The following is a 12,425-nucleotide window of genomic DNA, read 5'->3' on the forward strand; positions in this document are numbered from 1 at the left end:
ATTGAGCCCTGAGTCGGGCTGCATGCTCAGCAGGGAATTTGCTTTAGTATTCTCTCCCTCTATGCCTTCCCCTGCGCTCTCTTTCTGAAAAAAGTATATAAATCTTTAAGGGAAAAAAAAAAAAGAATGAAACACCCCTGAATTATCCCCTCTGTACGTTCCCAGAGAAATTTATTGTGTATGGTTTCATTTCATTTGGTATTTTCAGTGTTTATTTCATTTTAAAAAGGTAATTAAATGACATAGTATTGAAGTTACTAGGTAATAATGGGACTGTGCTTTTTTTCTCCCCTGTATGTCAGCAACTTAAATGTAATAGTTATAATTCTTTTGGTAATGTCCCAATATTCTAGTAATTTGTAATTCTGTAATAACACCTTTTTGTTTTGAGAGTCTGTAATTCTCCTAAACCTATGTCAGTATCTTTCTGAGAAAGGTTATATATTAACTGAATTCTTAATTTCATCTGGGAGGAAGGACGTTCAGGAGCTGTAAAGTCTTACCGGTTTCTCAAATTGTCTCTTGTGTTCGTTATAGAAACCTTTGGAATAGCCTGCTTTCATTTTTTCTTCCACTGCCTACTTTGGGAATACACTATGCCTTTGGGGATTATTCCTTTGGGACATATTCAGAGGTACATTGTCCCATTAGCGACATGGGAATTTCATTTTGGTTGGTTCTAGAAGAAACCAGTGATTTCAGTAATTGAGCTGCCTATTTAGAGCCCAAATCATCCAGAATTTCTTAATAGAACATAATTTTCATTTTCTGTTACAGATATCAGATATACAGCAGATATACAGCAGATATCTATCTAAGTAAGCTGAATGGGAAGATTTTTCTGGATTTTTAAACAGGGGCTACACCAAGTTCCATGAGCATGGACCTTTCACTCAGTGTTTTTTCTTCTTCATTGCTTCTACTCAGTATTTATACTTCTTTTTTCCCCTTGTCTGGGAAGTGGAGCACATTAGTCAGCTCTTCGTTTATTTACACATCAATTCTCCTGTAAAATGTAGTGCTTTTGCCTGTTTTTCAGGAATGCTTCCTGTTGTGGGGGGGGGGCATCTTCTTCACGAGGCCTTAAATATGTATAGGTAATGGTCACTTCCATTTACGGCTGTCCTGAACATCATGGGAGTCAAGAGTCGAGGCAGTTGGATCTGGGCACGTGAACCTATCAAGGGGCAGCCAGTCAGGTGGAGACCTGTATGTTCCCACCGCAGGCATTGTGAAGTAGATGGAGTACTGTGAGATAGACACTGGCTTCATTCCTACAAACACAAAATAATGATTAATTGAATTACCCGGATGTTGCCCTAGACACCAGGGCTAGTTGAAGTCTTATCCATGGTTTTAAGGTTAAAGGGCTGTACTGCTTTCTCAGAGTCTTTTCATCCTGCCCAGCAGTCCTGCTGTTCTAATTGTGAAACTTTTACATCTATTTCAGTATCCCACCATTCTGCTTAGCGGACCAGCACAGCCAAGTCTCTAAGGAGTGATTCTGCTTTGAGAGAAACCTTTAATAGTACACTTTGAAATTATTGGATAGGGAATAATAAGCTCCTTTTCATTTGCCTACTATGTGCCAGACGTTGTGCATTATCTTTTAGTCTTCAGAGTAACCCTGAAATATATGTGATGTTACCTTCATTTTACTGAAGAGAAAAAATAAGACTTAGTGAGGTTAGGTAACTTAGCCAGGAGTGGGACTCTGGTCTGTCGGACTTCAAAACCCCATTCATGGTCCAGCCTCCCCCCATTGAAAAGCTCAGTGCTGACCTCTGTGGGAGGAACCGTCTTTGACCACATGAGACAAGTAGGCATTCGGTAGCCTATTAAAGCTGTACCTTTTGCAGTTGAAGAACCTTGAGAATGTAAAATTTATTTTTGTCTTTGTATCTCTGTTAAAAGGAAAAAAAAAAGGATAATAATTTGTTTCCTTTATTTAACTTATTTTGAAGATAAGATTATGTGAAATACTTTCAGCTCTACAGAGGAAATTCACTTGGTCAGTCTTGCAGATAACTATTTATTAGCCAATGCAAATCAAACTAGTACACTAAATTTAAATTTTCATCAGTCCCATGTCACTGAGGTCATTTTTTGTGCCTGGAGGCACGAGTGTGGTAATAACAGCGCTTTATAATGTTTCTCCTCCCTTCACCATATACACTTCTTTTAACATAAATGTTGCAATGAAACAATACCTCATAAATAATTAAGTAAATATTTATATTTTTCTGTTAGGCTGAACAAACGTACATATACTTGGCTCAGTTAAAATGGGGCATGTAAGAGTGGTGTATGTGTGTGTGTGTGTGTGTGTGTGTGTGTGTGTGTGTGGTGGGGGACCATAAATTGGACCAGGACTTTGTTACCTAAATTTATATATATTGTTACTTATGCTCGATGCCCACAAGTGGCATCACACAAGGTGGATATATTGATCCAGTTAGACATTCCTCAGCTGGAACCCAGAATATTATTTTCACCTTGGTGACTATGTGCCAGTGAAGAACTTTTCCAGCTAATTTGGCCTAAGGGCAGTGATCCTTAAAGATAAGGCTCTTGGGGCGCCTGGGTGGCACAGCAGTTAAGCGTCTGCCTTCGGCTCAGGGCGTGATCCCGGCGTTACGGGATCGAGCCCCACATCAGGCTCCTCCGCTAGGAGCCTGCTTCTTCCTCTCCCACTCCCCCTGCTTGTGTTCCCTCTCTCGCTGGCTGTCTCTATCTCTGTCAAATAAATAAATAAAATCTTAAAAAAAAAAAAAAAGATAAGGCTCTTATTTTCTATCTTCAGACTTAGGCCAAAACTCCAGAGTTTTACTGGAAAAAAATGTACAATGAGGCTGACTTGAAAATGAACCCGTGCCCTAGTTTTGGGTCATATGGCTTTAGTATCATCTGTTTGTCTCTTGCCAGGCTTTAAATTGGCCATCACTGAGGCTTTATGGTCTCGCGCCTAAAGAAAATCACTAAAATTTCATTACTTTTAACAGTAATTATCACACTACAGAAAATAGTCTTATGTATATTGCACGTAGTCCAGGTTCTAAAAAGTGAAGATGCTTATGATTTTATAATGCCTCTTCTGAATGTTTCTGGTAGGAAACATGCCTCTGCCCGTTTACTATCTCTAGAGTCTGAGAGAAGCCCTTGCTGTTGCTCTGAAACTCCCCATTAGCTCTTCACAGCCCCACACCTTTGGCTGGATGTTGAAAATATACTCCTTCAAGAAAAGTACATTAAATGTCCACCTGATAAGCAAAGGGAATATTGTAATGAACAAATCATACACAGCTCTTGTGTTTGTGGAACTTATATTCTAATGGGGGGGGAATCAATTATATAATCAGTTATTCAATCTCTACTACAAAAAGCTATGGATAGTACAGGGGAATTTATAATAGGGGCATATAACCTAAAGCATAGTATAGTAAGATATTTAAGAATGTGACTTCTGAAGCCACACTGCCTAAATTTGAATCTGGGACCACTTTTCACTAGTTATGAGATATTGGGCAAATTACTTAAGCTCTTAGTGCCTCCGTTTCCTTATCTGTAAAAAAAAAAAAAAGTTATTTCAGGCTTAATTAAATTAAATATGTTAATGCATTTTCATTGTTTAGAAGAGTGCTGGGCACGTAATGTATACTCAATAAATTTGGCTGTTTTTTGTCTGCAACATCAGGGAAAGCTTTTCTTTGCAATGATGATGTTGAAGTGAACTTTGAAGGGTACGGAAGAGTTAAATAGGCAGAATGGAGGGGAATCAGTTAGAAGGTGCTTGCTGTACTTCAGGGAAGTGAATGGTAAATTGATCCAGAATGGCAGTAGAGACAGGAGTGAAAGCATTTGAGAGATATTTAGGAGGTAAAGGTAGGATTTTAAAATAATGAATATGAAGAAGAGGTTTTCTGGTCTCTGCAGCCAAGGCTAAATGGGAGGTGCTGGACAATGGTTACCCTCCTTGTGTACGTGCACGTGTGATGGTGGGGATGGAGGTGACTAGATGGACTACCAAGGAATCGGTCTCCTTGAGGTACTAAGCCTGTTACAGGGAGGGGCACCTGGGTGGCTCAGTCGGTTAAGCCATGGACTCTTGATTTCACCTCAGGTCATGATCTCAGGGTCATGACATCAAGTCCAGCGCTCAGTGCTGAGTTTGCTTGAGATTCTCCTTCTCCCTCAGCCCCTCCCCCTACTCGCACAAGCTTGCTTTCTCTCTCTCTCTCAAGTAAATAAATCTTTAAAAAAAAAATAAGCCTGTTATAGGAAGAGTGGGACAGGTGGGTCAGCTAAGGAGACTGGAGACAACTAAGAAAAGGCATGGAGTAAGCAAGTAGATGTACAGGTGGGGGATTCAGGGTTGACCTCTTGCCGAGAGATGTAAGTACATAGATAATTTGTTGAAGGAAATAATAATAGTTGAGGCCATGTATGTAAGTTAGACATTCTTGGAGAAAAGTGTAGAATGAAAATTAAAGAAGGCCTAGGGGGCGCCTGAGTGGCTCAGTCATAAAGCGTCTGCCTTCGGCCCTGGGCTCGTGATCCCAGGGTTCTGGGATCGAGCCGCACGTTGGTCTCCCTGCTCCGCTGGGAGCCTGCTTCTTCCTCTCCCACTCCCCCTGCTTGTGTTCCCTCTCTCGCTGGCTGTCTCTATCTCTGTCGAATAAATAAATAAAATCTTAAAAAAATAAAAATAAAATAAATAAATAAATAAATAAAGAGGGCCTAGGACCAAACCTTGGTGAACTTCAACAGGAAAGGCTGGTAGAGGAGGAGAGTAGCAAAGCAGAAGTGGCCAGAGAGGTAGAAGAAAAACCAGAAAAGTCATCCTGACATCCTGGAAGCAATCCGAAAAAAGTGTTTGAGAGTGGGAGTGGTTTTTCTAAAATCTTTGTGACCCTTCTTTGGATCCCTGAGAGTATTCATTTAGGTCTCTTACCACTCAAGGTTGGATACTCTTTTTTTTTTTTTTTTTAAAGATTTTTTATTTATTTATTCGACAGAGACAGCCAGCGAGAGAGGGAACACAAGCAGGGGGAGTGGGAGAGGAAGAAACAGGCTCCTAGCGGAGGAGCCTGATGTGGGGCTCGATCCCATAACGCCGGGATCACGCCCTGAGCCGAAGGCAGAGGCTTAACCGCTGTGCCACCCAGGCGCCCCCAGGTTGGATACTCTTGACTTAGAACGTCTGTCTATGACAGGTTTAGGCTGACTGAAGCCCGTTAGTTGAACATAATCTTCAGACTTTAGAATCTAAAGTGTAGTTAGTTATCCCTGTTTGTCTTAGAGGTAGAGGAAGAGAGCCTGAGTGCGTATTCAAGTACATAGGTACCAGCCTGCTGAAATTAACAAAATATTTTGGTGATTCCCTTGAAGGCTGACTAGCATCTCCTAGGTACATAGAGACACTGGCAAAACCAAATTTTTTCCCCAAAGATCTATCCAGCAACATTTGTTGAGTATCTCCTAGGACATAGTGTTTATATGCCAAATACTGTGTTAGGTGTTTCATTAAGCTTCATTAATGGCCCTGTAACTTGATTTCCCTTTGTACAGAAGAATGAACTAGACTCAGAAAGGTTAATTTCCTTGGTGGGACAGAAATTTGAACCCAGGTCCCTCTGATTTCAAAGCTCATTTTACCTCCATGTACAAGTACAACTAAAATATAAAGTAGAAGATACTTATCCTAAAGAGTACTTAGCAAAATGCCATGAAAGCTCAAAAGGAACTGATTACTTTGGGCTTGACAATGAAAAGTGGGGATTAGAAGGCTTTCAATTATTACATCCAGTGGACATTTTAAATTACATTGTCAGACATTTTTGCTTTTGTTGGATATAATTGATCACTCTTTTCCCCTGCAGTTCTCCACTCTGCTTCCGTGACATTGCACTGTTTACTTCTCTAGCTTTTCCTTCTCTACCTACTTAGGTGTAGCTTATTCTGATTTTTTATTTAACTTTTTAAAGTTTTTATTTAAATTCCAGTTAGTTGGCATACAGTGTAGTATTAGTTTCAGGTGTACAATATAGTGATTCAACACTTCATACAACACCCGGTGCTCATCACTGCAAGTGTACTCCTTAATCCCAGCACCTGTTTTATCCCCCTCCCCTTCAGTAAGCTCCATGCCCACCTTGGAGCTTGAACTCACAACCCTGAGATCAAGAGTTGGATGCTCTACCGACTGAGCCAGCCCAGTGCCCGCTTATTCTGATTCTTAAATCCTTTTTTTTAATTTTAAGTTTTATTTATTTAAGTAATCTCTACCCCCAACATGGGGCTCAAAGTCACTACCCCAAGATCAAGAGTTGCTTGCTCTGGGGTGCCTGGGTGCCTCACTCAATTAAGCATCCAACTCTTTTTTTTTTTTTTTTTTTAAGATTTTTATTTATTTATTTGACAGAGATAGAGACAGCCAGTGAGAGAGGGAACACAGGCAGGGGGAGTGGGAGAGGAAGAAGCAGGCTCATAGCGGAGGAGCCTGATGTGGGGCTCGATCCCATAACGCCGGGATCACGCCCTGAGCCGAAGGCAGACGCTTAACCGCTGTGCCACCCAGGCGCCCCTAAGCATCCAACTCTTGATTTCCACTCAGGTCATGATCTCAGGGTCATGAGATCGAGTCCCGCGTCAGGTTCTGCACTGCACACGGAGCCCGCTTAAGATTCTTTCTCTCTCTCTCCCCCACCCCCCAAAAAGAGCCTCACGCTCTTCCGACTGAACCAGCCAGGTGCCCCTGATTCTTCAATCCTGATGTTTTCCTGAGTTCCTCCTTAACTTTCTCATTCTACCTCAAAAATCTCAACACTTGGGTTTCCAGCTAAGTGTTTTGTTTAGCCTGCAGAGTGTTCAAAATGTTTTTTTTTTTTTAAATTAGTTGTCTACATTTAAAACCTAGATTTACATAAAGCTCTATTTCTGGCATTTGAAGAATCTGAAGTTCTCGCTCAACCTTGAATGTGCATTTCCATATGGCAACACTTAACTAGAGCTGCCTAGCACCTACTCTCTTTGGAATGGTCATGGATTCTTCAGTCCTTCATAGAGCCCAACATTCTCTGTTGTCTCCCCAACAGTACTGGTACAGTTTTTTGTATACTTGCTCTGTTCTACATATTCCCTGGGTACACTCCACTGTTAAAACTACTCTTTAGATCCTGAGAATTCTAAATTATCACCAAGCCAACTTTTATATTTATACATCCAATCTCCTATCAAATATCACTACTTGGCCTGCTCTAGGCAACTCAGACTCAATGGGGCTGGACTCAACATGGCTGAACTCATCTTTCTCTCTAAGCTCTAGGTTCTATGCATTTTTATCCCCTTATTAAGTGTTTGTTACTCGGCTCTGTCCCTTCCTTATCATTACCTTTGACCCACATTGCTGTGATTCAGACATTAATCGCCTTGTTAGGGTTCTTGGTTACAAACAGCAGAAATCGTCTTTTGGCTAGCTTACGCAGAAAGGGGATTTATTGGAAAGTTATTGTGTGGCTCACAAAATCAATATGAATCCTAGGCAATCTGGTTTAGACAATGACCTGAAACTAAGGGAGGTTAGAGACAGAGAACATGACCAAGGTCATACCACTGAATAGTCTGTTTAGGATGCTGTAGTAGAACTCTAGTGTCCGGCACTGCTGAGTATGGTTTAACTGGTTGCTTCTGGGTCTTTGTATTACATCTGCAAAGTCAAATTTCTCTGAAGGACTGTCCACTTAAACTAGTCTAGGTCATGTGTGTACTTTGTCTTTGCCAGGAAGAGTAACTGGGACCCCTCCCTCCAGCCCCTGCTCTGATTTCCCATCTCCTTTAACAGTCTATAGTGGGAGGTAAGAACCAGCCTTCCAGTGAGACTTACATCTTGAGCTATTCCCCCAATATAGGAAAGGGGTTTTGTTGTTGAGCAGGGAAAAAAAATCAGATTTCTATACAGCTCTTTTCTGGACTACCACAGCAGCCTCCTGACTGCTTCTGTGTTCTCTGACCCTTCATTTCGCAGGTGTATTCGCTATTCAGTAGCCAAAGTTAGCTAACCAAGCGCAGGTCTGACTGTGTCATTCTGTGTTTCAGTGGCTCCTCATCCGCCTATCAGAAAGTGCAAGGCCTTCGTTGAAGGGTCTGGCCTTAACTTACCCTGTCAGTCTCATCTAGGTTCTTTTTGTGATTTACACTTTGGCAACATTGAACTACAGAGTTCCTTAAAGTTTCCTCTACGTGTCTCCTGCTGTTTGCCATTGCTGTGCTTGTTTTGACTTTGCTCTTATTATCCCTACTGCCTGAATACTCCTTTCTTGTGGCCCACTTTACCTTCCTTAGTTAACTCCTCCTCATCTTTTAAGAAATGACCTTTTTTTTTTTTTTAAGATTTTATTTATTTATTTGAGAGAGAGCACAAACGGGGAGCTGCAGGCAGAGGGAGAGGGAGAAGCAGGCTCCCCACAGAGCCTGATGATGCTGGGTTCCATCCCAGGACCCCGGGATCATGACCTGAGCTGAAGGCAGTTGCTTAACCAACTGAGCCACTCAGGCGCCCAAGAAATGGCTTTCTTTCTTTTAAAGATTTTATTTATTTATTTGGCAGAGAGAGGCAGCGAGAGAGGGAACACAAGCAGGGGGAGTGGGAGAGGGAGAAGCAGGCTTCCCCCTGAGCAGGGAGCCCTATGTGGGGCTCGATCCCAGAATGCTGGGATCATGACCCGAGCTGAGCTGAAGGCAGACCCTTAACGACTGAGCCACCCAAGCGCACCAAGAAATGACTTTCTTGATAACCTTTTCCTTCTAAGTTAATAAGGCCCTCTCATCTGTATTCCTGTAATAGCCCCCTGCTTATTTTGTTGCATTTATCATCTGGTATTATGATTATTTACATTTGTCATTATTGTCATAGTCCCATTTTCCAACCTCTCCCCACATATATACCCAAATATACTCCTACCTGTTGTGAGTTCTTTGAGGGTAGAGATTGTCTTGTTCACCTTTGGTTCTCTAATATTTCCACAACATTAGTGTATTATATGCTCAACAAATGTGGACACAATGAAGAGGCATTTGATGTAGATCTTAGGAGAGAAATAAGATTTTGATGAGGCAGAGAAATGAAATAAGGATGGAGTATAATTTGAAGACAGTAGCAATTAGCTAGGCTATAAGAAAAATATATGACAGTAGAAAGTTGGGCTTTTTTGGCTAGCATATAAGTATGTATGTAGGAGGATAGTGGGAAATAAGACTGGAAAGGCAAGATGTAGTCTTGAGATTTATATCTTAAGTAACAGGGAACCTTTGAAAGTTTTTGAGGAGGAGACTGATCTGAACTCACTGTGTTTTAAGAAATTAATCTGGTAGCAGAATGGATTTGTAGGGGAAGGGATCAGTTATGAGGTTTCTTTTTTTAACGTAGGTAACTGCATAAATAAAGAGGTGGCAGCAGAAATAAGAGAGATAAATGAATCCTAACTTTCCTCTTAGTTTCATAGTTGAATCACTCATCTCTCTAAGCCTCAGTTTTCTCATCTGTACAAGAGGGTTGACTTGATACGATTACCAAAGTCCTTGCCAGCTCCAAAATCTGTCTGAGACATATTTTGGGAGAGTCCGTGGGACTTGACAAATGATTGGATGGTGGATACAAGAGGAGGTTTCAGAGATGCCTTTGAGGTTTTAAGTCTGAGTGAATGGGAAAACAGTATTGTTTAAAGGAGTGGTATTGGTGTTCCTAATAATAGTGGTAATGCTAGGATCTTTAAAAATAGGAGAGCTAAGACCAAGTTGACCTTCCTCAGTTGTGTCCTAGAGTACAGAAAACAGAATTTCAGGGTTGAGGCTAGTTACATTTCAGGGGAAACTAGTGGTCAGGAGCTAAGCAACTGATTTTAGTATTTGTTTACTTTGAGGGATTTAAGCTTGGGTACCATCATTCTGGGGTTGACTAGTTGCATTGGGAATCAGAGTGTCTCAAGTGGCATTGCAAAGTGGATACTGGCCAATATGTCAAACAGGCTGAGTTTCAAGAGAAGTGATGTGAGTCGGAGATCAGGTTTAGGGGTGAGGAGTGGATGTGTGTTTTGGAGGGGAGGGTTCTGGGAATTGCTAGAGGGCACCTGGGATTACTTTCTAGAAAGTGATACTGCTGCCCAAAGGTTGGAGTATCAAGAATACAAACCAGCACTGTGATGATGGCTGAAAGAGTGCTTATCTTTAAAGAGTAAAAGGCCCCATATAACAGCAACTGGGCTGACTCACTCCCATGATGGAGGGAAGATTTGTCCCCTTTTAATGGGGAGTGGAATCCGGTATAGTCACTACAGGAGAAGGTTATAGACAGGACAGCTAGAAGGTGGGGGATTCATTGGGAGGCGGAGTTGGCATAGTGTGGAACCCTCCCTCCCGGGTTTACGCTCTTTAGTGTGCAGAATACAGTGTAGGTGGTAGGGAATTTAATCCCCAGGACTAGTTTCCTGCAGTAGGAGACTGTGCCTCTGGCCAGGCCCCTTTTTTTCAAGCAAGCTTCAGGCTTCGCCTCGGCCCTAGAAACCGGATAGGCCTCTCCGTGCGCTCTCAACCTAACCTGCGGTGGCGGGGGAGGGGGAAGCTCTTGCTAGTCCCGCCCTTTGCGCTGTTTTGCGTCCTTGCGCTTCTGGTGAATGGCAGTAGAGTTCAGCCAATGAAGACGTGGGGCGGGCGGGAGCATCAAGTTAGGTTGCGCAGGAGGGGGGGGGAAACTGGTGCTGGAGAGACAGCGAGAGGGGCGAACCGGCCCCCCACGGCCGCTGCAGGTAAAGGCACCTCTCTTAGCCCGCTCGGGTGAGGCACAGCTCCTTTTCTCCTTCAGGTTTTTGTCGGGCCTTCCAGCCTGTAGCTTCCGCCCTAAAATTGCTCCCACCCGGGCATCCACACCCCCCCTTCCCCCCCCCCCCCCCGCATCTTCCCGTCTTGGCCATCCCCACCCAGGAGGGCACCCTGGTAGCTCCCTCCGTCAAGTGCATGTACCTCATTTCCATTTTGGGGGCACCAGTTGCCTGAAATCTCCCCCCTCTGCTGTATGGGCCTTACTGGCACCAACCCCGGCAGTATGAGCAGGTAATGTACCCGGGTCCCCGCCACCCCCACCCCCAGTAGCGTTTCCCTCTCAATCAACCCCTCACTTCCTTACCTTTCCCCTTATCTTCTTTCATATGAGTACATAATTTCTGTAGTTTCCCCTTTGGTCCCTGAATATACGTACATGCTTTTAGCTTTCACAGTTGCCTTTTTACTTTCTCTGTTTATTCAGAAAGGCTCACTTTACCAGCCATGTTTGCCCCCAAATGTCCATACTCCCGACTGAGGTGTGAGTGCTTTTTCCTCTAGTAATTGGGAAAACAAAAACAGAGTAGCCACATATTTGGCAGTGAGAATGGTGAAGATAGAGAAAATGGCCTAGGATCTTGATCTTCTTGAGGAAATCTCTTGAGTGGCTCCAAGTTAATAGCTCCATTTCTTATGCTCTATGTCCTTCCATCCTGATCCCTTGCTGACCCTATATTGTGATTACATTCACCTTGGATGTTTATTTCCCATTTCTTTATAAGATCTGAGACACTTTGGGTCTTACAAATGTCTCCATGGTACAGTTTTTAAATTATTCTTTTTAAAAATTATGTTGGTGATTTTCATTTTAGGCCTTCTGATGATTTTATTTTCAAGGGATTTATCATTTAGATTAAGCTGCTTCTAACCATCTTGTGTTTCAACAACATGTGTTTTTGTCTGTCTTCAACTGAGCCTCTTGAAAGGATACAGTTTCCAATAACAAGATTTATACTTTGAAGTAAAATAGTTTGTTCTTTTCTGAATCTTTGAGCAGTTAGAGGTTAAGTGGGCATGGGTGGTACTTTCTGGAAGTGCATATTACAAAAAAAAAAGTCAGTATTTGTCAATATGGCATTAGTTCATTATCTTCTAAGAGGGTGAACAGTACAGAGAAGTCTGGAAAACGGATGTCTGTAGTTCAGTTTATATAATTTCATCTATTGGACAGCTGGACTAATCTCTGTTGCCGTGTTTCTTGTCCATCATAAACAATAAACTATGATAAACTCCCTTTTGAGAGACCATAAGAAATCTTACCCTTCAATAGAGATGTTGATAACCCTTCCAATCCAGGCATGCTTCTCCACCCCCTTTCCTCAGTTGTCTTTTGCAGGTCCTCACTGGCCACAAAGATTTTGTTTAGTTTTACTGAATATAAATACCCTAAACAATGAGCTGTGTCTTCCTTTTCCATTTGATAAATATAAAATTATGACATTGAGTATGCACTTTTTTCTTTTTCTTTTTCTTTTTTTTTTTTTTTAGTATGCACTTTCAAACTACACATACCTTTCATCCCCCAGTTGAGAATCACTGCTTTGTTGAAAGAT

At 42.1% G+C, this 12,425-nt stretch overlaps 1 protein-coding gene across 6 annotated transcripts in view; it reads left to right on the forward strand.

The window, feature by feature from the left end:
* CHD8 (chromodomain helicase DNA binding protein 8) overlaps positions 1 to 12,425 on the forward strand; it is a 58,689-nt gene that overhangs the window by 3,559 nt on the left and 42,705 nt on the right. The window contains exon 1 of one of the 6 annotated variants that reach the window (XM_045784930.2): positions 10,725 to 10,799. The exons of 4 other annotated variants lie outside the window; for them this stretch is intronic. The gene's annotated coding sequence lies outside the window, so the exon portion shown is untranslated. Of the gene's footprint in view, positions 1 to 10,724; positions 10,800 to 12,425 lie in introns of those variants that run through there. One more of the 6 variants, XM_045784935.2, reaches the window with a different exon arrangement.

Source organism: Ursus americanus, chromosome 35 (assembly GCF_024610735.1).
Source record: "Ursus americanus isolate L20-20 chromosome 35, mUrsAme1.1.p, whole genome shotgun sequence".
NCBI classification, from domain to species: Eukaryota; Metazoa; Chordata; class Mammalia; order Carnivora; family Ursidae; genus Ursus; species Ursus americanus.